Raw genomic sequence first — 27463 nt, 5'->3', positions numbered from 1 at the left:
TAGTTAGGGTTACCACCTGTCCCACTTTGCGAGGGACAGCCCCTCTTTGGGCAGTTGTGTCCTGCATAAAAATTGAAAAAATTGCAAATGTCCTGAGATATTAGGAGATACATATTTCCTATATTTAATGTAATGGTTGCATAAAACAGTTACTCTGTTTCTGAAACACCTAAATGTTATAAGAAATAGAATAAGCAACTAAAATGCTACAAGAATAAGCTTTTATTTAGGGAAAAAAAGTGAAGTGCTGTCCTTCGTACTGGCTGTGGGTATGTTTTGCCTTGCAAAATTCTGACATTTGTAGAAAAAATGTCCCACTTTGGGCATTTGAAAAGGTGGCAACCCTAAAGATAGTACATCTTGTTTTTAAAACAAAATTGGTAGGTATTCTGTACTGTAAGCAAGAAACAATGTGAAGGAAAAATAAAACAAGCGTTGGCATTTCTGAGAGAAGACAACAGTGTCGTGCTTGCTATGCTGTGCTTTTATCATTTGTGTCGGTAAGTGGTTTTCCCTGGCTATGGCTAACAAAATTCATCACGGGCAATGGCATTTTGATTTATTGTAAATGTTATGTCTTGTATATGTAATTGCATTTTGGAAAATGCTATGTTTACTATTGCCTTTAGTTTTTCACTTGAGCGTTCATATATAGCTTTAACTTTCAGATTCCATAATTTAGATACTTGTCTGATTATAGCACGTTTGTTCTTTGTGGTGTAACTTAATATTAAAGTTAGCCGAGCTTTTATCGGAACAAAGAAAATCACTGCTGATGAATTTTAACACCTTTTGGTGTCCCAACACTCTTAAAAGACAAAAAATGTTTGAAATGTAGGATGTGTTTTTTAATAATTAGGCAAACACTTAAAAAGTAATACAGTCTGTCAGCTTCCATAGACAGTATAATTACAACATCTTACATGTGCCAGAATCAACTATTATCAGTAACAGAAGAAGGGAAACAAGGCCAGGAGTGGCGGTAGCAGTTGTAACGGTGGTAGCAGTGGTAGCGGTAGTAGTAGTAAAAGTGGTGGTACCGTGGTAGTATAGCATTTTGGCAAGCTACCACACTTTTTATTATATGCTTGACGCAGCTTTTTAGTTGTGAATATGAAATAAAATCACTACGTATATACGTTATGAAACTAAGTTGCTGGTCATGCCATACACTTTATGCCAACACTTAGTCGATGGCATACGCGCTATGGTATTTCACATGCGTGTATGTAGTAAACAATACCGTTGGTGATTTATAGCTAAATTGCTAACTCCGTCTGAAATCTCGCAAGAAAACAGGGTTGCATCAGCGACAACAATCTGCCATTCAATGGTTGAAATAGCCTTTACAATGTTATCTTCACCACGATAACTGGTATCTGTCATAATCTAGTAAGCTGTTTGCAAAAAAAAGGTAAGATGTATACCATTCTATGAATGTCAGTTTTAATCATCCAATTTATGGAATGGGTTTATATTCAGTCTTCTTTCTGCCCCCCCCCCCCCTTTTGCATTTTTCATTATCTTATTACTTTTCCTTTATCGCTCCATTTTGATCCCGTCATTCTTTGCAACTGAATCTATCCATTTTTTTCACCATATCACATTAATTCCTTTTACTAATGTATTCCTTCGTGTCAGACTCTGCCCACTTCCTTACCTTTATCGACAATTCTGCCACCTACAGGCCGTAGTAAGTACTACAACCACTAAGTACGTGGGGAATCCATTAACCCTGACTTCCCTAATCATAAGGGACTTTAATTAACATATGGGACGTGATAGGGGCGTCTGACAGTTTACTTCAATTGTTTAAAATAAACAACTCTCAAAGTCCAATTGAAAACTCTCTTTCACAAAAGCCAAAAAGCGGAAACGTAGCCTTTTTTTTTCCTTTCCAAACAGCAATATTACTGTGTCTCATCACACACCTTAAATACACATCGACGTATATTTTCAAATGTTACTTTTTCATTGTTTGTAAGTGAATGCGCCATTTTGAAGTGCTGCTCTTACACCAATAAAATGTATTTCTGAGAGGAGTGGTATGACATATAATTAAGGTATTTACAAGGCCCTAAGAGTTAAACGCATTCTGAGCTCCGTAAGTCATACTATTTCTAAAAGGGGCTCAGAAAAAAATGAATCCATTCATGTACATAGAAAATACTAGCTGTACCCCTTATTAAGCAGTGCGCACTGGTCGCCATTGACAAGAGGTATTTGTTCCTGGTGGGCTTATTTGGTTAAAAAATGAATACAAACGTGTGTGTGTGTGTGCAATTCCTTAAATGTCAACAGAAGCTGCCTACGACTATTGCCTAAGCTTCAATACCTTATTTTCTAAATTCTTTCCTTCCGTTATTAGTATTGTCGTATATGCACAATATATGCACAATTCTGTGGCTATAACCTTGGTACTATTGGGGACATATAAGAGAGATAGACAGGGAGGTAATCTGTTTTTGTATTGGTGAGGAAAAGAAGCATTCTTTCATCAATTGCAGTCAGCGACTATTGCTTATAGGAGGCGAAAATCATAAAAATTAAAAAAAAAATCAAACAAGTAATTAATTTATTTCAAGAAACAATACGTTCACCACAATTCTTTTAGACAAGTAATTAATTTACAAGAACACACCTCATAATTTTATTCACAGTTTACATTACAGGTAAAAATAACAGAAATTGATTGAGTGGTCATTTTCTAGAAAAATAATGTAATATATATTATACATTCAAATCGTAAGTTAAAATTTGGGCTTTTTCCCCCCAGATCTGATTGAATGCAACCTTCAAGATCATACAAGGTACAGTTTCTAATTCTCTTATATTTTTATACGACTAAGTTTGCTTAAATACAGTATCTGTCTTTTAAAGTTACTTTTACTCAACATCTGCGTGTGTGTGTGTGTGTGTGTGTGATGCTCACAGAAAATGTGCTATTTTGCTTTTATCTGTACTGTATTATATTTTACATTCGATTTTGTAACAGCCTTTGTCTATTTGGCACGTACGGATGTCACCTGTGTGTATCTTTGTATGTGTGCTAGAAATCGTCTCTTGACTTTTCTAAATTAAAATAAAACATAAAATATGTTTTTATTAATGGTGTTTGGGCAACTAGGTTTGAATTCGAACAGTATTATTTTGACAGATGTATTTATCTTCATTTTATTAAATTAAGGCCCAGCAGAGGATAGTGCCCAAAGGCTGCAGGTATATTTGTTTTCAGAATTACCAGTTTTACTTAAATTTATGTTAAAGGAGGGAAAAATGTGTTTTCCCATAGAATGCTATCTGGAGACCCCCCCCCCCCCCCACACACACACACACACACACACTACCTTAGGAACAGGTAGCGTTGAAACTGCATGGGTGTGGCTACATCACTGGGCATGAACTGCGGTTCCCAAACAATGAGTTCTGTTGGTGGATGAGGAATGTAGAATTGTATCTTCACTGGGCGAGTTGCTTGTAAATGTACATTATAGAATTCTCACTGCTATACAAACACACGCATACAGAGAGATGGAAAGGGAGGGAGAGAGAGTGAACGAGTCTAAATGAATAGAATAATGGAAACACATATGGCAATGGCTAAAGGAAACAAATATGGCAATGGCTAATGTGCAAGGGTTGGAGGGGGAATTATATATATATATATTTTTATTTTTCTGATGAGGTTTCAGACACTGAATAAAGGAACGAAAGCGGTCAATACTTGTTCGCCTTGTCTTTTTTAGCCTGGTGGGAAAGTTTGTTTTTTATTGGTTTTAAAGCTCTTTTCTGGCTGCAGTCTTATTTTATATATATATATATATATATGTGTGTGTGTGTGTATGTATGTATATATATATATATATATATATATATATATATTTATATATTACATTTTTTAAAGCTGCGATAGTTTGTTAAAGGATTGTTACGCCATACAAAAAAACAAATTAATGAAATATATTAACGCTTTGATGCAGTAAGTAAAAAAGGGGGTGACAATAAATGTTTAAATGTTTCTTGGGGTAAATGCATTTCTCCAAATGCATTTAATTAAGCAGAACTTGTAAGTGGAATCTTGTTGGGCAGACATACAGAAAGTTGAACAGATAGGGAGATAGACAAACAAATCAGGTTTACAGCTCGACATGTGATTTTCTTTTGTACAATCCTGTGTATGAAGTAATGTGTTCATAACAGGGCAAAGGTAATGCAGTGTAGTTGTTGTTACTATATATATATTCATGCATAAAATGCAATAACAGTAAAGACACATAAGAAGGAAACTATTATTGTGAACGTATGAGTTTAGTATACAGTACTTGTTACTGGAATTCAGTTTTCAAACATAGCATTATAATTGGTCCGAAAATGGCTTATATATACAGTGTATATCTGAACGCAGAGAAAATGTGGTTAGGTGAAAGAAATATGTTTCAATGCGCCTGTGTATGTATCAGTACACATGGATGACGACGGAGACAGAATAAGCTCCACTGGAGGATACATTAAACTCGGTGGTTAAAATCGGTGTTTCGAGTTAACTCAACGCACATTTTTTTCACTATTTGCAAATATGTAAACTAATGAGTCAGAGGGAAAAGAGAAATCAGTACGCACTTGATAAGAAGGCATGGGCAGAAAACTTGCAAAAATCGCCTAAGGCAGTGCAGGGATGTAGCCAGACATGTACATGTTGTAGTTATAGATATACGAATGGGGGCACGTTTTTTTTTCAACAGTTATTATTTATATCCAGAAAAAGCTATTTCTAGACGTGTATTAATTTCACACAATCATTCGTTGCATCCCCTTATTTTGGATATTGGTTTGCAAAGTTATAAACATTCTGTGTTTTTTGAGTGTTGAAGTCTCCAAGAGATGCGCAGAAAAAATATACTCTTATGAGTACGCCTAGCCACACCAGTGTGTGTGTGTGTGTGTGTGTGTGTGTGTGTGTGTGTGTTATGGACAATTAACTTACGTTGTTCAAAAATTGCAGATGCTTCTGAAGTGCAGTTGCAAAGGGATCAAACTCTAACAATTGTCCTCACCTTAAGCTGCATTATTTATAAAATTCTTCCCAAGAACCACCTCCTCGAATCAGTAAATATCTCTAAAGAACTTATTAGAACTATTAGATGCGGTGTGAAAGGCCGAAGTGGAAATAAAGAGAAGAATACATTTCTGTAAGACAAGTAAGAGCCTCAAAGCAACTCAGATGACATTCTGGTCTCTGAAATAATATATTAACTTCCGAACTCAACAGTGGTGTTCATAAATTGATATTCAGAAATTATGCTAGTGAATATTTTGTACTTCATGACTTTATTCAAGAATTTTGAATTATACAGGCGGCATAGCAAATTTACAGAATTTACTTATAGAGCTCCAGTGGCTCAAAATAACAATAAACCCCGTTAGCACCTCCATAGCCCTAGAAACATTACACCAGACGTGAAAAAGGTCCAGTAGAAAAAAAAATCGACAGTCTAATTTAAAAAAAAGTATAATAAATGTTTAAAAGCAATAGTACAAGAGAATTTGGGGTAGGAGAGCCATTAACAGAATGAAGTATGATGGCTTAAAGAAATACGAGTGAATATGATGGGGGGGGGGGGGTAATGCTCTCAAACAGGAAAGTAGTTCAGATTTTTATTTTACAAAGTATGGCAGATGTGGATAGCTATTTTGTATGATTTATTTATTTGTATGCAGCAGAAAACTTCACTAATATATGACTAAGTATAAAAATTGACTTGAAAGAGTTTAGTGAAGCAGTGCATTTTCGTGTCAGCCATCCACTCACTCAAAGTAGCAGCGCAGGCATGTACATACTGACCTTTCAAACTCACAAATTCTAGACAAAGCCAAAATAATGGGGTGACAAAGACCCAAAATTAGGGATAGTTTTTAAATATTGCCCTTTTAAACTTAGAAAGTTGCTGAAATGGCAGATGTTTGTATTAGCACGCATTTTCAGGAGGATATGAAGTCTGAAACTCAAATGCCTTGTCATTATTTGGTGACTGCTGCAGTCCTCACTGATTTGCCAGAAAGCCACACGTCTTGTGAGGAGCATGCGTGCCAAAAATATGAGGCAAAAAATCCATTCTTCAAAATTCGGGACATTTGGGATGTATGAGGCTACGCACCATCTGCAGAAATAGTGATAAAATTGTTACTTAAGGGTTACAACGAGCTACAAAGGCCCTATAGCACTAGTAGTGGGCGGTAAAATGTAAGGGATGTATTTCCTGACCATGCAATATTTGATGTATGCAATCGTGTGGAATTAGTAGTGTACTAACCATGCAACAGAAAAGCTACAATCAGAAGAGACTAGTTATCTGGTCCCTTCAGTTAACGGGGTGCCGGAAGTTTTCCTTTTTTAAGTACATTAGTACGCTCAAATGCGTTTTTCCAAACTGGAATATGGCGCATGCGCTCCTGTGTTTGTGGGCGTGTAAAAGTATCTTGAGGCTTCTGCACTACAAGTCGCTTGGATGTGGCAAGCATTTTATCTGTGTAGCACAAAATCAGCAAATATTCAAAGGAGAAACGTCCTAATGTGAATTTGGCGCAGCTCTAAGATTATTTTTGGAACTCCCAAATACTCTTGCTCCGTGTCTTTTACTTACAATTACTTTGGTAATACATATGTGATGGGTTAAGAAGTTAATTCAGTGATTTACGACCGCTGTTGCATTTTAGACAGATTATAGGTACAATTAGACGTGGGCCGTGGCTCATATTTTAGACTGCTTTTTTATTATATACATTTTACTGAAAAGATTTTGTATAACCAGGTGACTGAAATACGCTGATTGCTAAATAACAAATGGGAATATGTATCAATATTACATTTACTCCATAGCTCTCAACCTTCCATCTCCAAAATGAGGAGCACTCGACTTCATAATGTGGAACAAATGGGCAAAATGTGGAACACATACTAATGGCTTACTAACAACTTCAACTAGGAAGGTCATAGGATGGTTAAAAGATGCTGGTTTTACTTATAAAGATCGTTTAATTAATTAATATGATTCATTTCTATTTACCATGGATTTCACTTAAAAAAAATTCCTAACACTGAATGTGTGGCAGACTCTTTCAATGTGGAACTTTGAGGAACATGAACTTTTAAGACCCCAAATGAGGTACGTTCCTTGTAATGAGGTACACTTGAGAGGTATGATTTACTCAACTCACTGACTTAATCTAATGTATCCTTTGCTGGACAAATACCCGATAATTTCTCCCAGTTCTTGTGTACCTGTTAACATGGGGCTACCCCCCCCCCAAAACATACATTTTCAAGTAGTTGAGGACATTTTGAAAACCATTACTAGACTCTGCAATGCTGGCATATTTCCACGCGAGGGTCCAGTTTTGTATTTAAATTTATTCAGACAAAAAGTAATGGTTTCCGCCAGGAAGGACAGGACAGGTAATGCGTGAATAAGTAGGATTTACGTGATTTCATCGCACATTTTAAATATACGCAAAACGCTAAGAAGGTATGTTATGGAAAGGGAATGTACACAAGGCTCAATATATGTATCCCATATTATTTCTAGAGTGACTTATACCATTTATAAAATAGTCACATTGCTGTTTACAAATGCGACAGCTAAACAGCGCCTATGTTTTGTTAAAAAGTGGTAGTGCAAGAAAGGACATACGGTTACGTAAGTTGTAGCAGAGGTATATCAATTGCCTTATAGTCAGTCAACTTCCTGGCCCGGTAGTTTCATTCCTTTTTAATAAAGTTTATATCTGATTCAATTACGTGTGTGTGTTTGTGTGTGTGTGTGTGTGTGTGTGTGTGTGTGGAGGGGGGGGGGGCTTGCTTTGTGGGCGTGGTCATTTTTTGTCCGTGGATGTAGCCAAACTCTGGCTGCCAAAGAATATAATTTCGTACTAGTGTGCTCTTATTAGGGCGGCCACGGTGGTGCAGCGGTTAGCTTTGCCGCCCCCACCCCAGCAAGAGGTTCTCCCGTTCGATTCTCGGCTGGAGTGCCTCCTGTGCGGAGACTGCATGTCCTCCCTGTGGGCGCGTGAGTTTCCTCCGGGTGCTCCGGTTTCCTCCCACATCCCAAAGACATGCAGTAGGTGGATTGGGCACTCTAAATTGGTCATAGGTGTGAGTGTGTGTGCCTTCTGTGGGTTGAAGGTGAAGGTTAGGCGCCGGGCTGGCAAGTCGACACCGTAAAACTCCTCTGCTAATCATGAGCAGACAGATTATCCGCTGTGGCGACCCCTAACCGGGAAAAGCCGAAAGAAGAAGACTGGTGTGCTCTTATTGCTGCCTCCAACCCACCCGTATTTTTTTTTTTTTACCTATGAAACACATTGGAGCCTGGAGGCATTAATTTAGACAAGTGTGTGGACATAGTATGGCCTAAGAAAGCCACGGTTTCCTCAGAGTATGCCTAGCTACACTCCCTTGTTCTCGTGCCCTACATAACAAAAATGATACCGTGTGAAAACAAAGAATAAGAGAGAATATCTGCTTAAACTGATGGTTAAGACCTGCTCTCCGTGACTAGTGTTGTCAATGCTTTTGTTCTACGTTATATATTTAGCTAACACTGCACATTTGTTTCTGTTAGGCCAAATGTCCCACCTGTCCTTGATACAACAAATGATCTGTGCTCTGTAGAGATCTTTGGGGCTAATTCGATGACTTGCTAAGTGAAACCAGCGATTGCTGCAGTATAGAAGGTATTGTTGGAGAGAATACGTACAAATAAGCAGCTGCAGGGCAGGGGAATCGTTAAAAATGGCAAAATGCAATTAAAACAGACCGCAGAAACCATGTACTAGCTGGCATTGATGCCAAAATGGCGGTCTAGGCGGGGGAGGGGTATATCAGTGTATATTACCGTGCTGCGGAGCCGGATTATGTCCGGCTACAATTTTTAGTACACTTTGGCATAGACAAGGTAAGAATACCCTCCAAAATGCAATAATAAAGCAAGGGACAGAAAAACAATGACATAGAACTGTTCTCCAAAGTGCACTGCATATTTGACATATTTAATTAAAGATGTCTATACCACTGTTATCCACCCTTAAAAAGACACATGGCATCGCGTCTGCCTACTGTCTTCTCCAGCTATCTATTTGTCCATCTATCTATCTGTCTAACATATCTATATCTGTCCGTGTGAGAGAGAGAAAGAGAATGAAAGAGAGTTAGGGAAGATCATTTTAGGATATGGAAACCTGTCAGCGCAGTTTACAATGATTTACAATGGACTGTTATGAGCATTGCAATGGGGGGGGGGGGGGGGGGGGGCAGGAGGAAATGGGGATAATGGTTATAAAACAGAAGAAAGATTGAAGAGACTGCTCACTACCGCAACTGCAAATGGCACGGATGAGTAGATTAAAGAATCCAGTGCTTTTTACCTGGTATTACATTCACCGTACCAGATTCAAAACTAGTATGTAACTAAATACTACTTCTGGTAGTGAGTGCAGTCAAGAGATTTTTTTGCGTACTCAGCCATACTGTACACTCTGCACAACCAACCGCATATTTAAAAAATACACAGATCGATTATTTTAATGACGATATATTTAAAAGAGACAATAGACTACTTTCAGTCGATAGTCCCTGCAGCAATACTGCTATTTTTAAGGCGATTAATCAAATCTCCTACAAGCAGTGAAAAAAAAAAAAAAAACAATTTGAACATATTACCTTGGAATGTTAGTTTTCTTATTGACTGTACAAGGTATGCTTCAAAGACGCCCTATGAAAATGTGCTCGGTTGAGATCAAAGAATATATATAACTACACCCCTGTTTTGTATGCTAGCTTTATGTGGCTGATTTTTTAATGGAAAAATATAATAATTTAAGGATACAAATAAACATTGTTTCCTGTGACACAACATTGTGAACTATCTAGCAGAGAGAGTGGCAAATGAGAATACAAATTAATAGCCACGAAGAGAATTGCATTGTATTGTTAACTTTTTAACTATGAGCATTGAATATCCGAGTATGACACGCACGCACAACCACTGATGTAGCTAGACATACTTGGCGTACTCAAATAAGTATTTTTTCCCTTTTTTTAAACATTTTTTATTAATTTTCATCTAAGTACTTTTTTTTCTCGCGTCTGTGCTCGCTCGAGAAAGAACACCTGTCTTATACGTGTGAAAGACGAAATGATTATAAAAGTTAGTTTCGCTTCTCGGTCGTTTGGCTAAGATCAAGTGTATAAAAGTGAATATCCCCTTCAAATATCCGTTTTAATATTTAAACACTCATAGGCAAACACGTCGACAACTAAAATGAAGTACAGCTATTCAAAACTATCATGTTTCTCATACCACTTTGCTGAAGAATAGGCTTACTGTCTGCAGAGCACCGATTAATTAATTATAGTTATCTTTCCATCTACTTTCCACAAACTTTTCTTTACTCCTATAAATCAAGTCAAGTTAAAGAAGCAGTGCAATTCATTTAACACAAAGAAGGGGGTGGGGTGGGGCAAAATCCATCCTAACACCACCATTGACAAATTAAAAACGTTTTTGAGAAGGCTGGGCTAGGGAAGCAGAAAGGGCGGGTCCAAAGGCAGTACCAATTGAGTTCAACCAATGGGAAGGCGGTCCCAAAGGTACTGTGATGAAATGAATGAAAAGTGCTGTGCAGGGCACTATTCACTACCAGTCGGTAGCTGGGTAGCCACAGAAGGAATGAAAAGTGCAGCCCAGGGCACTACTCACTACCAAGCCGTTAGCAGGTAGCCACAAAAGCTCCCGGGGAGACCAGTTCCGACTAAGAATGGCATGAATGAAACTTCTACCGCCTAGTCCCCTGTTGTTAATTAAGCCATAGGATTTGATATGGAATGAGAAGAAGTCAATGGAAGCACAGGTAAGAGGCTTGCTTGGATCTACCTTTGGGAGAGCTTAGCATCTTCTTATACTGTTAAGTTTATAGGCTGTGGTATATTTGATTTTTTAATAAAGATGTAGATTAATAGACTTCGGGCAGCTGTTTTGAGTGCTCTTAGGTGCTTTTGTCTGTACTTAAGCTACTTTATCGGCAGTTTTTTTCTTCTGTATTTGAGAAGCAGCCTGACAATGAAATTATTATTTTATTCGCCTTTTTCCCCTCAACATTCTAACATAAGATGCTGCATTTTCACATAATTGCACATGCTGATATGCCAGACCATGTAAATTAACGATAAAAATAATTATGTAGACTATTACCTTTTCCGTAGTTTGTGCTTGCACTTAGTACTCGTGTGTGTGTGCCTCTGTCTGTTTATCTCTCTATAAACATATCGTGGAGTAGAAATATTGCTGGTGGATTTTTCAGCGTTATTTCGTAAAAAAAGGATGTTGTTTAGTTATGTAGTTGCAGGGTCAAATGCAAAAAAAAAAAAAAAATCGGATGTTATGAGCCATTTGTATTTGGTTTCCTAAACTGAAGACGGTTTCAATTAAAAAAATACATAAGTTCAGGCTTAGTTGCTGTTTACTTTTATAAGAACAATTGACTTTCATTGTGTGAAGGCAAATAAATACGCGAATCTGCAATAAAATAGTATCAATAAAGAATAACATTTTATATCGTGCATCGATTTCCACAGTTTGTAATTCTAACCACCGTAAGGAAAGATGAAGATAACTTTATTTGGTATAGCCGGAGAAAGACTTTTCTCGTAACAAATTAAGTAAATAATTATTTGAGGACGAGGTCCTTGTACTCATAACAGAATGCCCACATTTTAAGAAGCTTTTAATATTGAATAGATGGAGAAGACGTGAATTTAGCTAATATGTTTATGCTGATTTTCAGAAATGATAAGCATTTAAGCTATTGTCTGTGCTTTAGTTTTGTAATGTTTAGAAAAGTTAAGGGGCACTAAGTCACATTTTAGTACTTCCTACGTTAACGCGCATGCGAGTGTTTTAATTTAAATTATTCTTATTCAGCAGGCGTTACGTTTGGTTATTTGTACAGACACAGGTTCCTGCATAAAATTACTATGGATTTTTTAATCTAGCAGTTGTGATTTTGCTCCCACTCCACCACTTTAATTTCCAATTCTGCATTTGATGGCGGTTTGCACTTGTTGCCAAGTGTTTTAAACTTTTTCGTTATACATCGTTTTCTATTAATTTGTTTTGATCTCGACCTAACTGGATGCAAATCTGTCAAGACACATGTAAAAGAAAATGATTCGCATAAACAGTGAAGAGAGAGGATGACTCGAAGGGGTTTCGTTGTTATCTTTGGTTATCTAGCTGTATGAGTGTTAATAATCCTTCATAAAGCTAGATAACCGAAAGTAAAAATAACCCCATTACACGCCTAAAGAGGACCCGAAAAAGAAGCAAAACAGAAGACTGAAAAACGGGTATGCACACCCAAATGTTAACCCCACCGCCACATAACACGCGCGCGCGCGCACACACACACACACACACACACACACACCACGAAATCCATATTACAGAAAGTAAAAGAAGAAATGAAAATGAACAATAAAAGAAGAACTAACTTGATTAATAACAAAGACGAGGTAAGAAATTATTTACATTTCTTTTCCGTTTTTTGAGTTAACTATAACTTCATCGTTAAAGGCCTTTTAAAACTGCAATATGTTTTAGTTTTTATAGTTCCAGTAAATGTTGATAACAACTTATTGCGAGTTTGCTCTTCTCTGTGTAATGTGGTTTTGGACTGGATTAAATAAAATAGATGCTATAATGAATATATAGTTTTCTTGTTTGTGATTATATACAAGTATACATTTTACATATAATCTAATGCGTTGGACTTTTTAAAATAAGCACATTTTACCGAAGTTATGTTAAAGACGATGACATGCAATCAAGTACATATAAAAATGTATTACAAACACAGCAGATATTCACATGCCCACACAATACATTTTAGCAAGAACAAGCTTTAGGAAGGCCAACTTGATTGTGATACAATACTGAAACATACTGTGCACGTAAAAAGCAATGGTAACGTTTTACAATGCAGAAATTGCCATTACAAACTTGTTTCATAACTGGTGTAAGTATTTAATATACTTTCATGTTTTGAAAGATTTCAGTATGCCTGTTAGAGTGCTTCTATTCATTGCACGTTTTTTTCTGTTGCACAGTGCACATCTTAACCACAAAATACTTGTAAATGTATAGCAGAGACAAACGTTCAATACACAGTTAATGATTAATCTGAACTGCTAGTGTGCAAAATTGGCTGCAATTGGAATGCCAGTCTTATTGTCCTGAGAGCTATGAAGGTGTGAAGTGGCTGATATTCTCTGGGACTGCCACAAAATCAATGTAATCTGAGACAAACTCCTTACCAAATTCATCTGTTTAGGTGCTCTGCACTTAGACCCACTGTGGTACACATCTCCTGAATATCAAATTATGTGAGCTAACATTACCACATTTGAGTACCAAAAAAGACTAATTGGGTGGTGTCTACTTTAACAAACATATTTTAGGTGCATACATTTTTGTACTATAAAAAAAACTTTACAATTTAATCAGCAAAAAAAAAAAAAACACATCTCTGTCGTTCTGTTATAAACCCTCAGCTGTAACACCCCCTCACATACATACTACACTGCATCTTGCAAATGGTTATTGCATTTAAGTACATATAGTTTGGAAACTGAAATCAGTTATTTGGCACTGTCATCTTAGTTCCCTTTACAGGAAAGGGGAATTATACTCTTTTTTTTTTATTTTTATTTATTTTTAGACCAAATGAAAATAACTCTTCTTTGTTGAGTGACACTTCTTTGTTTTGGCATTAATTTCAAGTTAACATTTTTCTTGCTCATATTACATCCTCACCTAAAGCTATATTATGGAATGATTTGCTTATATATACCAGTTCATGTTCTGCTTTAGCAGCATACTATCACATACAATATACTGCTTCTGCTGCACGATTTAGAAATAAACTCAGTGTATGAAGTTGAATGGAGTTAGAATGAGTGCAGTTAAAGAAATGTAGCCTGCTTTTCATGCAGTAAAAGAATAATTAAAACATGGAATAGAATTCATTTGACACTAAAACCAATGACCATTTCATCACAAGCCCTAATCATATCGATCTTATTTTAGACCCAACACTTCACCCAAGCTGGCTTGTGCGACATTCAGAGATCAAAGTTTCTTTTGTGATTAATTGACTAGCTAGACCCTTCAGTAACTAATCTGTACATTATGCATCTCTTTCATAACCTCTGCCATATCACTCTTGTCATAAAGCTATTGACTTTATAAAATTATGAAAGTACTTGGCATATTTGTGTATATTTCATTGGTTGGTTGAGAGATTTAGTGCTCTGACTGCATACTGTCTAGTTGTTTGTTTGTTCAGCACATCTTACTTTACAGAAAACAAAGTTAACAACTACAGCAGTGCAGAAATGCAGTCTAAGAAATTGTTATTTTGCCAGATTGGGTCAGTTTCTTATCAGCTTTCTATGACTGGAGCTACAACTTTTCAAAGCCAAAAATATGTACTGAGTTTATAATTAAAATATGAGTAGTGAATGGAAAACAATAATAATGAACTCCAGTTTCTTAAACATGCCAACAGGATTTGCACATTACTTGACACCTCTGTCTCTGTAAATGGTTTTGCGTATTACTTGACATCTCTGTCTGTAAATTTAAGTGTTCATTATGTGTGGCTATGTTCTTGAAATAAAGTTATGCTAACAGTCATCGTAAGAAATTCATATATCTCATCAAGAGCTATTCACTTAGCAGAATGCATCATTTAGCTTAACACTGCTTGTGTATCCACCACAATAATGAGATGAGTCAGTAAATTCCGTGTCATTCATGTGCACAGAATGATGCAGCCTCAGAAATTCTGTGCCACACATAGAATGGTGTATCTTCTGCAAATTCTGTGCTATGCACAAAATGGTGCAGCCTCATAAAATGGTGCAGTGTTAGTAGATTCTGTGCTATGCACAAAATGAAGCAGTCTTGGTAAATGCTGTGCCATGCATAAAATGAAGCTGTAGTTAACTATTTGATATGCATAAAATGGTGCAGCCTCAGTAAATGTTGTGCCATACATAAAATGCTGCAGTCTCAGTGAATGCTGTGCATTGATAAATGGTATAGCCTCAGCTAATGTGGAGCTTCAGTAAATTGTATGCTGTGCATAAAATGGTGTGACCTGAGTAACGTTTGTGCCATATATAACATGTCACAAGCTCAGGAAATTGTTTACCATTCATAAAATGGCTTAGCCTCAGGAAGTTCTTTGCCTTGCATAAAATAGGAATCTTGACTTCAACTCTTTGTAGTATCTTTTACTTTATTTTCTGATTATTTTTAATTGTTCCGGTGTATAGCATCACCTGAGTTGCCCCTACAGTGTGTAAAGTCAGGACTTTTGCATCATCCTTTTATTATGGTGACTCATATGACTGCAGTCAGCAAGCAACACCTGAGCATGGAGTGGTCCCAAGTTGTTGCAACCCTGTGCTGTCATTGCAATAGGCATTCCAGTGGAATATTAAGGACTTTGAAGTTTCTATGCCCTATATATTATACACATTTTTGATGTACTTCATTTTCAGGAGTTAAAAGAGATAACGAACATACTTTTTCTCTGCAGTCTTTAGATTTTCCTTTAAAAACTGCATATAACCGTGGCTTTGCAAGTGTGAAAATATATAAATATATAGCTAATGTTCAATCAGTAGCAACAATAAATCTTTCTGAGCAAAGCCAACATAATTTCCTACTAGTTTGTTTGAAAACTACCCATTCTGCACAGCTCACTAAAGTCTGACATTGAGGCACTTAGCCTTATGGGCTTACAAAAAAAATTCTTAACTTTGAACTGAAAGAGTGGTGACATCAATTTTACTAAAGTAAACTAAAGCAAAAATACAACCAACACATTATATACAAAAATGTATCAACAATCTGAAAATAGAGCAAATTTCCACCTCCAAAATAGGATCATTTGTTCAAAATTTTGTTTCTTTGGTCTTTATTTTGAAGGCAGTATTCTTCATCTAAGGGATTGAGCATAGTACTGACACAAATACATTCCATTGCCAGCCTTTACATGTTATTTTAGGATGAGTTCCATTTATATCCATTTAGATAAGGAGTATTGTCACTGAACAATCTAGAGAGTGCTGCACATGGCTGCATGTTGCCATCAGCAGCTTAAAATCTGCAACTCAATTAGCGATTCGTTACCAACATTTTTTTATTGACAAGCCACAACATGTAACACCTGAAATGCTGCTTTAAATAATGCATTTCTGCCTTCTCTTCTTATTAGTTGTGACTTATCTGAACTACTTACATGCAGGCAACAGTACTCAAAGCATATATAGAGAAGTGATATCCATTGCCACATTTACAAAGGCTGACTCTCTTAACATTCTTTTCTTAGCAACATCCAACTGAAACTCTATCCACAATAACACTATTCCCAGAGTAATGACTTTGAAACTGTATTCACATCAGAAAACATTCTGGAAATATTTGCAGTAATAAAGTCTGTCCAGTATATAAAATGACGATGACATAGTTGCCACCTTATCCTCAGGATTTGAACTGCTGTCTACTTCTCACTAAGTAAATGTGTCAGTTCTAAGTTCACTGTGTTCAGACTTATGTTTAAAGTTGACGTGATATGGTCTTAGAACAATAATACACCGTGTTTATGGTTTTGTCCTATAAGATGTTTGTTAGGTTTCTTGGTGCAGTTATGGCAGCGGAGGCAATGGAGACAAATACTCCTGACAATTTTTTGCTTCAGGCAATTGTTTTCACTAACTAAGGCTTCAAAATAACTCTTTCTTCATTCCATGAACCAAGACTCCGTGAACATTTCCCTTTCTAGTTTTAGAATAACACTTTCTGGCTACTATATTCCATGCATTTCAGGGATTATTGCAGGTGTTTATAAGGAGACAATATTTTCTTTTTGGTTGTCATGCAATCCTGAATTAAAACTAAGTATTACTTTCTTTGTTTTTCATTAAAATTATATTACAGAAAACTTAAAGAAATCCACCAGTGTGTGCAAATATGTGCAACACCTTCAAGTTATAATATGTTAGCAGCTATACCAGATCATAACCAAGTAATATCAAGAAATTCTAGTGGCGAAATGTGTGGATGATATTTGTAAAATACTAACATATGGTGCATATCTTTAAAGTTATTAAACAACAAATATAAAACCATATTCACTAGGTTCACTCCAGTCTGCAGTACAGAAAGTGGAAATATATATATATATATATATATATATATATATATATATATACTTCCATTCATCAAATTCACGAATAACATTTTTAAATCTGGAGTGTATTAAGTCATAGCTATGGGGCACTAACATTTTTCATGCAGTTTTGACATTTATATAGTGGCATACAAATAAAACAAAATAAAGTTGCATACAAATAAAAAAATAAAGTTGTGTTCAGGTCATAAACTGACTATAGATTCCATATTTATGTTTTATCTATTAACCTTCATGAAAGCAAGGATTGTCTTCTCATATTTGCACTGTGCTTACGTTTGGCTTAAGGGAGTATAACATTCATTTAAATGCATATACCAGGAAGTTTAATAAAGGAAACAACTGTTATTGACAGCATCAACATAAATGTGCAAATTAATGACAGTAACATATAAACCTCAAACAGCAGACTTTCTGTTACATAGTTTCACATTTTAACCACAGGATGTGTCCTGCATGTAAATTCTTTGGCCCTTTACTGCCTCTGCCATTTCTGGCTTCAACACTGTTGAGCATTTTCATCCTCATTTGAAGACTTCGCATGCACCATAATTAGGTCATTATAAACAACTACAAAAGACTCATGAATGTGGACAATTCAAGTATAGAGAAATCTTCTTGGTGCCATTTTTGGTATCTCATGCAGCAGAGCTCTCAGCTCTTTGTTCAAGGATCAGTAACCAATCCAAAAAAATCACAATGGGCAAAGGGCCGAAATCAGGGACAAATTTTAAATCTTCTTCTAATTCACTTAAAAAGTGAATTGAAGAAATGTTTTATATCAACATGTATTTTTTGAACATTAAGAAGTATGAACCTCTAACAAGTGCCATTATTGATTGACTGTAATCCTTACTTATTTACCAGAAAATCAAACATCTTATGAGGGACGGCAAAAATATGAGGTAAAATAAGGAGCAGTGGAGAGCTATGCATGATAGAACACTGAATGGCAATACATGCTGTGTGTTTGACTGGACAGGAATAATTAGTGAAATAAATCACGTGGATAAATAATTATTAACGATTGCTAAAAGTTTACTTGACTCAGAAATTTGCATATGTGGTTGTATAAGAGAGTTGTGCTGCAATCATTGCTCAGACAGAATCACTCAGTTATATTTAATGCCCTGCTCATGCAAACATCACACTTAGAGATTTTTTCTATAGACATCTGTCAAGTCCTACTAGTAAAAATAACAGGCATCCACTCACCTATAAATCAGGACTAAAACTAGTAGAAGTACAATCAGTTAAGTTACCAAACTCTACAATCTTTCTGATCAAACAAAAGAAGCTTATGTTGGTAAAATTATTTATGATCTGAAACAGAATAGCTTTCATGGTGCATCATATTTAGAAAACTTTGTTAAGACCAAAAAGCATTTGGTTATTCTAAAGAAGAATAGAAAGCAGATACATTTAGGATAACAATATCAGAAAATTCTGTTGTACAATACTAAGTAAAAAAAGTGTGTGTTTGTGTGTGTGTGTGTGTGTACATATATGTATATATAGGTCTACTATACATGGTCGACACAAAGACCATATGGCCGAGACCATATGATCAACATTTGAAATGTCGACCATGTAATAAAAAAAAAAAACCACAACAATAACTTATCTTCATACTACTAGTGTGGGGCTATGCCCCCCGCACCCCACATGGGGGGCTCCATCCCCCACACCCCTGTAACTTAAATATGCCAACTCTGAGAATGCACTACAGTGTGGAAGATGGAAATCTTTCCATTCCGCACTGTACGGAGATGCCAGTTCTGCATGGTTGACATAAACCTAGACATTTTTTTGATAAATACTCCCATGGGAAATTTAGGTGGTTATTTTAAACTCAAAGTTAGTTAAATTTATGTGGTTATTTTAAACTCAATGTTGGTTTTTTAGTAGTATTTTCATGTGGATTTAATGACAAGACTATAACAGTCTTCAAGATCTGTTACACCTGCATTGCCTTACATTTAAATATTAAAGAACAGAATAAATGCGTTTGATGTACAAATAGTTTTTTTCAGCAAGCATTATAAAATGTTGCATTACCTACTTTGGGCCGATGCACAATTAACCATTCCTAATACTAAGTCTGCAAATTACAGAAACTAGATATCTTTTACTAACAGTATGGAAGTAGACTTCTCCACAAAAAATACATACTTTATATAATAAAGTAAAAAGCTCTACCCTGAGGGAGACCTATATATGTCTATATCCATCTTCTCTCTCTCTCTCTCTATATATATATATATATATATATATATATATATATATATATATATATATTATTGTTATGAATTAAAAGTAAATGTGTATAGGATGCAAATTGTATATTATGGCAAAAACAGTTTTGTGTAACATATCATACTTAATATTTAGTAAGGCATTCAGTACTTGTATATATGGTATACACCAGGCATATTTATAACATTTAATCGAAGTTTTGTGACACAGAAAACAGTAAGGAGTGAAATGAAAATGCAGTCACAATTTATTTTAAAGGTAAACCAAGACTGTTGACAATGCCTCTAAATGCCAGTGCCTGCACCAGAGTATACACATGCATACAGAGATACAAATTGTACTTGTGCCATATTCTAGCAAATAGTGCTTTCAGATTTTGGAAATAACATACTGTATGTGCAGAAATCAACAAGTCTAGTGTTGTTATTCTGTTGTCATGCTGACAGGTGTTACAAAGTAATAAATACACTTTCTGTCAAATGTGCCATCGGTTACTACCGTCCTAAACCATGCTAGTCTCCTACTTCATGAAAAATGATACAAACTTGTCCATCAATTTATTTTTCAGCCATTTTTGCTGGACAGTATTGTACTTTATAGGTGCATCTCATAATACCTCTCAGTCTGCACACTTACTATTGCTCAGAAGTAGCATCCTTTAATCATCATCTGTTTTTGTCTGGTTCATTGTCACCTACACTGTTGTTGTCAGATATCAATGGTTATAAGCATTAACTTTTTGTTTTTGCTTGTTTCCATACTACATCCTTAGTGTCAGAGTATCCATAAACATTCATTACTAATAACTGGTTTTATCTGGTTCATGCTTATTACAATTGGACTTCCAAAGAACTAGCATACTTGTAACATCATTTGTCTAAGAAAATACAGGACACTTTTTGTTTCATTTTCTTATCTTTGTTAGCTCATTTGGATGAATGGAAAATTGTTTGTATGTATGTATATAATTTCTGTATAGTTTATTCCTATAGCTAATATCGTCTTGTTCTAGAACTGATCACCTTCAATTACCAAAACCTTCTTAGCAAATGTGTAATAACAGCTAAGCATGCCTGCAAAACTCTCATAATGGCAGTCATTTAAAATGAGATTTCTTGGAGCTGCCATTTTACATTCTGCAGTGTAATCTGTTACAGCTAAATGACTGTGCTTTTTTCCTTTGCTTTGTTATATTTTACAGGGCTCACATGTTTAGGTGTAGGGCTGTTTCTTCTAAAATATGCTTTATAGAGGGTATGCTGTGAAGGTATTTGTATGTTCCTTTGACTACAAGACAGGAAATGAATTGCAACTTGCACTAGTCAGAAACAAGGAAGGCTATTCATTCCAATAAAGAGCTGCAATGTTTCCAGTTTTCAGCACAGGTAACAACATACCAAAGAATTAGTTTAGGAATCAAGAGTGTTAAACTTTTTGTGAGATTTAATTGACTGAGAAATGACTAGAGCATATGATTACAGTATCTCAGAAGTTAATTACTAACTACTTCATGTACAGTAGAGAACATATTGCATCTATGTGTGTGTAAATAAACAAGGAGGATACAATGTCTTATTTCTTTAAGAGCTTGCTTGCGAATACAAATATGCAGCTAAATAAAAAAGTACACACATTAATTTAACTCTGAATTCTTATTTAAATGATATTATAAAAAGAACTACTACCAAGTTAGCCAGGCAGATGCAATATGAATGGGCAGTTAATCATTGTTTCCAGCAACAAGTGGTTACTGTTATTTTGGTACATGCTTTTTATTTTTTTAATTTTAACATATGGGAAGAGAAATAAGCTTGGAAAAACAAACTATATTTTGGCACAATTTATTTTAAAGTAGTTTACAAACACTGGTAGCTATATATTACTGTTTATTGAATGAGCGAATAGTAAACAAATAGTGCTATAAGGGATGCATAGAAGCTAACCAAAGATAGAGAGAGACAGAGAGAGAGTTGGCTTTTGATAAAATAATCTTATGTCATGGGTGTATTTATAGTGTACCTCCATGAAATGTTCCTAGGTTCAGGTACATTTCCCTTGTGTGTTTTTCAAATTGTTCTTCTTTTGCTATAGGTTTACAATCAGGACGAACTTCATGTTAGACATTGTCACTTGTCAGCTTGGATTGCCTTACATATCTGCACACATGCCTATTAGTTGAACATTTTTTTTTATAAAGCCAGCATATCATTTATAGTTCCCCCAAATGAAATTTTGATACATTTTATTTATATTTCATCCTTTTTTTAGCTAAGTGGAAGTCCTACTGGGCTATTGCAGTTGTTGACACATTATCTAATGAATTGTACCACTCTACCTTATTTCTAGCGTCAATGTTAATAATGTGGATATCCAAAATTATTCACAATGTAAGTAACCCTTGGATTATATCGTACTGTAAGTAACCCAAATAGCTACCAAGTGTGGATGGTATCTCTCCACATGCACTTGTAACACGTGTTGTAGTCTTGCTCGGTCTGGTATGATTATACACCCCCACTTATGAGGTATAACAGACTGCGTTCTTAGTACTGATTATTTATCTGTACTCTGCCTCTACTGTTCCTTGCACAACTTTTTATTCTGTATTTATTTTATATTACTCCTACTGTTTTTTGTATTTTGTAGTTTGTATATATTTATTCCTACTGCTTTTTGCTCAAAAATTGTAATTCTATTTTATATTTGATGTATACAACATATCTAGAGCTTTTCTCTCCAGACCTCCGGTGGAAAGGGTAAATGCCCAGTTGGACTTTGGTCAGCAAATGCAATAAATAAATAAATAAGAAATAAAGAATTCCAGAATCAATGCACATGTTACACTGTTTTTATTTTTCAGGTATTACTTTGTTTCTAACCTGCTTGTAAATCAGAAAGTTATAAATACCAGCTACATTCACCTGGCACCACAGATTTAAAAATCCTGCTGCTGTCAGCTAAGCTTATTGCATTGTTCAGAACTCCCTATCTTTACACTGAAGTTATGAGCTGCTTGACATTATATAAGACCAAAACCGCTCTATCTCTGCTCATTTAAATACTCCATAGAAATCATTGCTATGCAGATAGCGTTACACAGAAACAGAGGCATATATGCATGCTTGAGAGAGTGTGTGTGTGTGTGTGTGTGTGTGTGTGTGTGTGTGTGTGTGTGTGTGTGTGTGTGTGTATGTACAGGAGGGAATTTTGCTCCTGCTTTACTACAGAGAAACAAAGAAGCTACATGCTTTGAATAGTCATACTATAATAACAATATTCAGAACCTACAGTAGGAGGTAGACCTCTGACTAGTTATAAACATATAGTGAATACAAGGACTAATACAAAATGCTCAGTAACACCTGATAGTAGACAGGTTTACCTGTTAGCATTGTCCTACAAGATACAGCAAATGCAACTCGTATATCACTGGGGTATATGCAGTGAATCATTCAAAATTACTTTAAAATACTTCAAGGTATGTGCCAGATAGTGTGAATGTACTTGGCCTGAGGCCACATGCCTGAACTTGACACACATGTAGATCAGCCAGTCATATGCCTCAATATGCCTTTTTGGTTGCTTAAAAAAAAAAAAAACTACGGAAGTGTGACATGGAAAGGAAAAAAGAATGAATAAGGGTCATATTTTGGGATGTGTAGAACTTTTGTAAATTTTAAAAGGAAAAAAATGAAACTATCTTAGGGCCAAAAGAAGAGTAAGCATCAGTCACAATCTGTTCAAGCAATGTGCTGTGCTAATCACTCTGTGTATATCAGTGACAGTTAACCTATCTATAATGATGCCAAGCTTCCTACTGATGTCATTGTTTTGGAAATCTCCTTGAACAAAGCACTTTAATTCACATATGACTTGGCTATTTGCAGTTGCTATCTTGTAATGGGAGAATACACTCCTATTAAATATTGACAAGTCCTTCCCAGTTTTAGAGTGGTAACTTGCATTTGCTCTTAATACCAACAAGAAAAAGGTCAGATGAAAAGTAAAGAGCTTTCTTAATACTTTTAATCTTCTTTTCTACTCTGTGAAAAGCTACAATATTTAATTGAATATGACACACACACACACCACACACACACACACACACACACACACACACACACACACACACACACACACACACACACACACACGTACTTTATTTCTCAATAGGGACCATCATTTTGTATCTTTTCTTTCCAAGATGTTCTTCATTTTGCAATCATCCTTAATTCAGGAGATCAACTAAATAAAAAATATGTATTTAGTTAACATGTGAATAAACTTTGGTCCTTCTATACTTAATTTAGAAAAGAAAGCAAGACTCATCATAGACGACACAGAAATGCAGGCTAATATGAGATATCGCCATTTAGGTAATTTATTCTTAATTCATTCTGAGTGTGAGTGTGTGCGTGCATGTGCCTTCTGTGGAAGGTTGGGTGCCGGGCTGGCACCTCGGCACTGTAAAACTCCACTGCCAATCATGAGCGGATGGGTGATCCGCTGTGGTGACCCCTAACCAGGAAAAAGCCGAAAGAAGAAGAAGAATTCTTAATTCATTCTGACAAATTCTGTGTAGGATTCATATGCAGCAGCAGAGCCTTTACTTACTCTCAGACATCTTTAACAGCATAGGACCTTTATACTTCCTTTTAAATCCTTAAACCCACTTGTGCCTGGCATGAAGTCTTCCTGTAGTCATCCTACACAGTCATTAATGCACATATAGGATCCACATTCACACCTAGGATTCATATGCAGCAGCAGAGCCTTTACTTACTCTCAGACATCTTTAACAGCATAGGTCATTTATACTTCCTTTTAAATCCTTAAACCTACTTATGCCTGGCACGAAGGCTTCCTGTAGTCATCCTACACAGTCATTAATGCACATATAAGATCCGCATTCACACTGCCGTTTGCTGGTATGTTTAATTGGCTGATGTCTTACACATACTAGCTCTTCTTGCTCTTATGGTTCATAGGTAAGTACTAAGCTAACTGCTCTTGTAGGCCATTTTAAGATTAGCTAATTTCCCTCAAAAGTGAGAAACCCTGCATCTTGTGTCTATGATGTCAACACCTTAACCATTATGCCAACCCCAACCTCATAAATGATATCACATTAATGTGCTTCTATTTTTCTGCAAGATATCCTCTGTCCAGTGGTCTTATGCATTTAATAAATAAATTGAATGGATGAGTGAATGAAAATATGGTGCTTTTGCTCCACCTTATATATCTTACATTATATTATATATCATGCAGCTAGCAGGTTACTCATCTAAGATTGCCTAACACAGTGATAACTAGCTTCTAGGTTAGTATTTGGAAAGCTGTGATACGATGGCAGGAGAAACTTGGGGTCTTTTCAAGTTGTGTACATAAAACCAGTACAGATCTTCCACTTTTTTTTACCTTTATTTCTTAGTAATCAACAACACAGGCTGAGATACATTAAAAGAAGAAAAATATTACATTGATCTATTTTAATTCTACATTCAAAAAAGTCTGTTTTAACATATGATTACTTTATTTGAATATCAGTAAATATACATTACTTAGTTATTTTTAAAAATTATATAGTCCGTCTCAAGTGTTTGTAAGTTAACCTGGACATATAAATCTTATTTGGTGGACTGCGGTCAAGGTAGCCAGGAAGGAACATCTGCATGCGCACTCATGCCCTGTACTTCATATGCAAAGTTGTTTCACTAAAGTCCACTAAAATTCTCTTAAACTGAAGCCTCCAAACAACTGTACAAATTGAGAGCATGTCCAGGCTTTCAGTAGAGAATGATTTTGTTTATCCTTTTCTGTCAGTGATATTTACAGAGGGTATACTGAATTTGATTTTTGAATTATTGCAGTTATGTGAGAATAAGACATTAAGTTTTAAACTAAAATAGATAACCTGTAATGTAGAAGGGATTGAATTGCAGTAGTACTGATTTATTTGTTTTACTTTTTTCTGCTTCTATAAATGCATTTGTTACTATCTGTGTATATATATATATATATATATATATATATATATATATATATATATATATATACACATATATATATATATATATATATACATATATATATATATATATATACATATATATATATATATATATATATATATATATATATATATATATATATATATATATATATATATTGTGGAACCATTCCATTTAATTAACTTCACATTTTTAGATGTTGGGATACAGATTTTTTTTAATAATTTAAAAGTTTCATCCATATAAATTATTCTCGTACACATTTATATCCCTTTTCCTCTTTTGTGATAGGAGGACTGCAAAATAACTGATGCTCTGCTTAAATTATATGGCACTCTTTTGCATTCATTATTAAAGTAATAACTTCAAATATATATCTATATGTATCTGTATTTTTCAGAACAATCACAACACTTCCATCATAATGCCCGGAAAAAGCTTCAAATTCATATATATATTCTTAGCCTGTCCATTGCCCAAGTGTACTAAAGCAACATTCTAAGTCTGGAACACCTTAAGGTACAGATGATAGGTAAGTGTTTCAATTGTCTCTGCGTCTTTGTAATTATGTTAATGTGAAATCAGAATAATTTTGATCTTTTGTGGATGCCTTATTTATTTCAGTAACAAGGAAACACAGGGATGTTCTGAACAAGTTTGCTTTTCTTAAGGTATAGATACCCCCAGCCTTTGTGGGACTCAAGTTCTATATTTTTAGTTTGGAGTAGGAACCTATGTTCAAAAATGGGAAAAGGGGGCTGTGCATGAATGGATGGATGGGGTGAGGATTGCTTAAATTCTGCGGATGATACATTGAACCCCAAAAACTGAAACAACTCCATATCAGAAGGAAGTCTTAACAAGACTGAAGTCATAAGACTGGCATTTTTTTTCAAAATTGAAACAAAGACAACATGATAGATGATTAGAACAAAAAGTAGATACTGGTATTACTATTATCCGTGCAAATACTTAAAAACTGGGGAAACATGTTTGCCATATACCGGTGAGATATTTATAAAGGCAAAATAAATATTCATTGGGAAATCCCTAACTTTTTTAAAATTTGGTATAAATCAACCAATAGAATAGTCAACAACAATAATTTAATAAAATAAAAATTTATAGCAACAAGCTTTTGCTTATAAAATGTTTTTTCAAGTAATTTAAAAGGTCCATACTGTTCCTCTTATATGTATCATTAATTAAGCTAAAAATCACAATCAATTATTCAATCTATAAATCACATAATTAATGCTGTAAACTCCTGTGTTTCAAAGTAGGCTTAAGGGGGCAGGATTTATTAATTCAAGGTATACTTGTAGCATTAAGTCTACTAATGCATTCATATTCAAGAATTCTATTTATAACATCCCCTCTCCTAATACCATTTGGAATTAGTTGCTATACAAAAAAAAATAAATTTATGATGTGCATTATTCAAAGAAACATATTTAGCTAAAACATTAGAAGTATTCCATTTTTTGATATCATATATGTGCTGTGCTATTCCATCCCACAATCTCCTATTATATTTCCCTATATAGAATGATGTACAAATAGTACATTGAGCCAGGTTATCTAAATTCATGCTGTTACAGTCAGCACGATGAAAACATTTTTTAAAAAGATTTATAAATACAATTGGTTATAGGATGTTTAAGACAGGACACAGAGTTAATATATTGACTCTAGTTATAATTCATACAAGGTTCAGTTCCCTTTAAGATAGTCATATTCACATCCCTCATATCCACTGCAGTTATATTTACCCCTTTAAAACATAGCTGTCTTTTTAAATTACGCTTATTTTTGTATACTATCCTGGGGCTAGATCCTTTAATCTTAGTAGTCTGTAGCAATGCTAATAAAATTGGCCA

At 35.2% G+C, this 27463-nt stretch overlaps 1 long non-coding RNA gene across 6 annotated transcripts in view; it reads left to right on the top strand.

Moving 5' to 3' along the window:
- LOC122808762 overlaps positions 1-27463 on the top strand; it is a 183852-nt gene that overhangs the window by 5662 nt on the left and 150727 nt on the right. For 2 of the 6 annotated variants that reach the window (XR_006365827.1, XR_006365828.1), the window contains exons 2-3: positions 2777-2810; positions 25984-26115. This is a non-coding gene — a long non-coding RNA (uncharacterized LOC122808762). Of the gene's footprint in view, positions 1-2776; positions 2811-10682; positions 10906-25983; positions 26116-27463 lie in introns of those variants that run through there. The other 4 variants (XR_006365826.1, XR_006365829.1, XR_006365830.1 and 1 more) reach the window with 3 other exon arrangements.

Source organism: Protopterus annectens, chromosome 8.part0 (genome assembly GCF_019279795.1).
Source record: "Protopterus annectens isolate FY-2018-M chromosome 8.part0, PAN1.0, whole genome shotgun sequence".
Classification (NCBI taxonomy): domain Eukaryota; kingdom Metazoa; phylum Chordata; order Ceratodontiformes; family Protopteridae; genus Protopterus; species Protopterus annectens.
The sequence above is the reverse complement of the archived record's forward strand: the minus strand, read 5'-3'. Positions and strand labels throughout refer to the sequence as shown.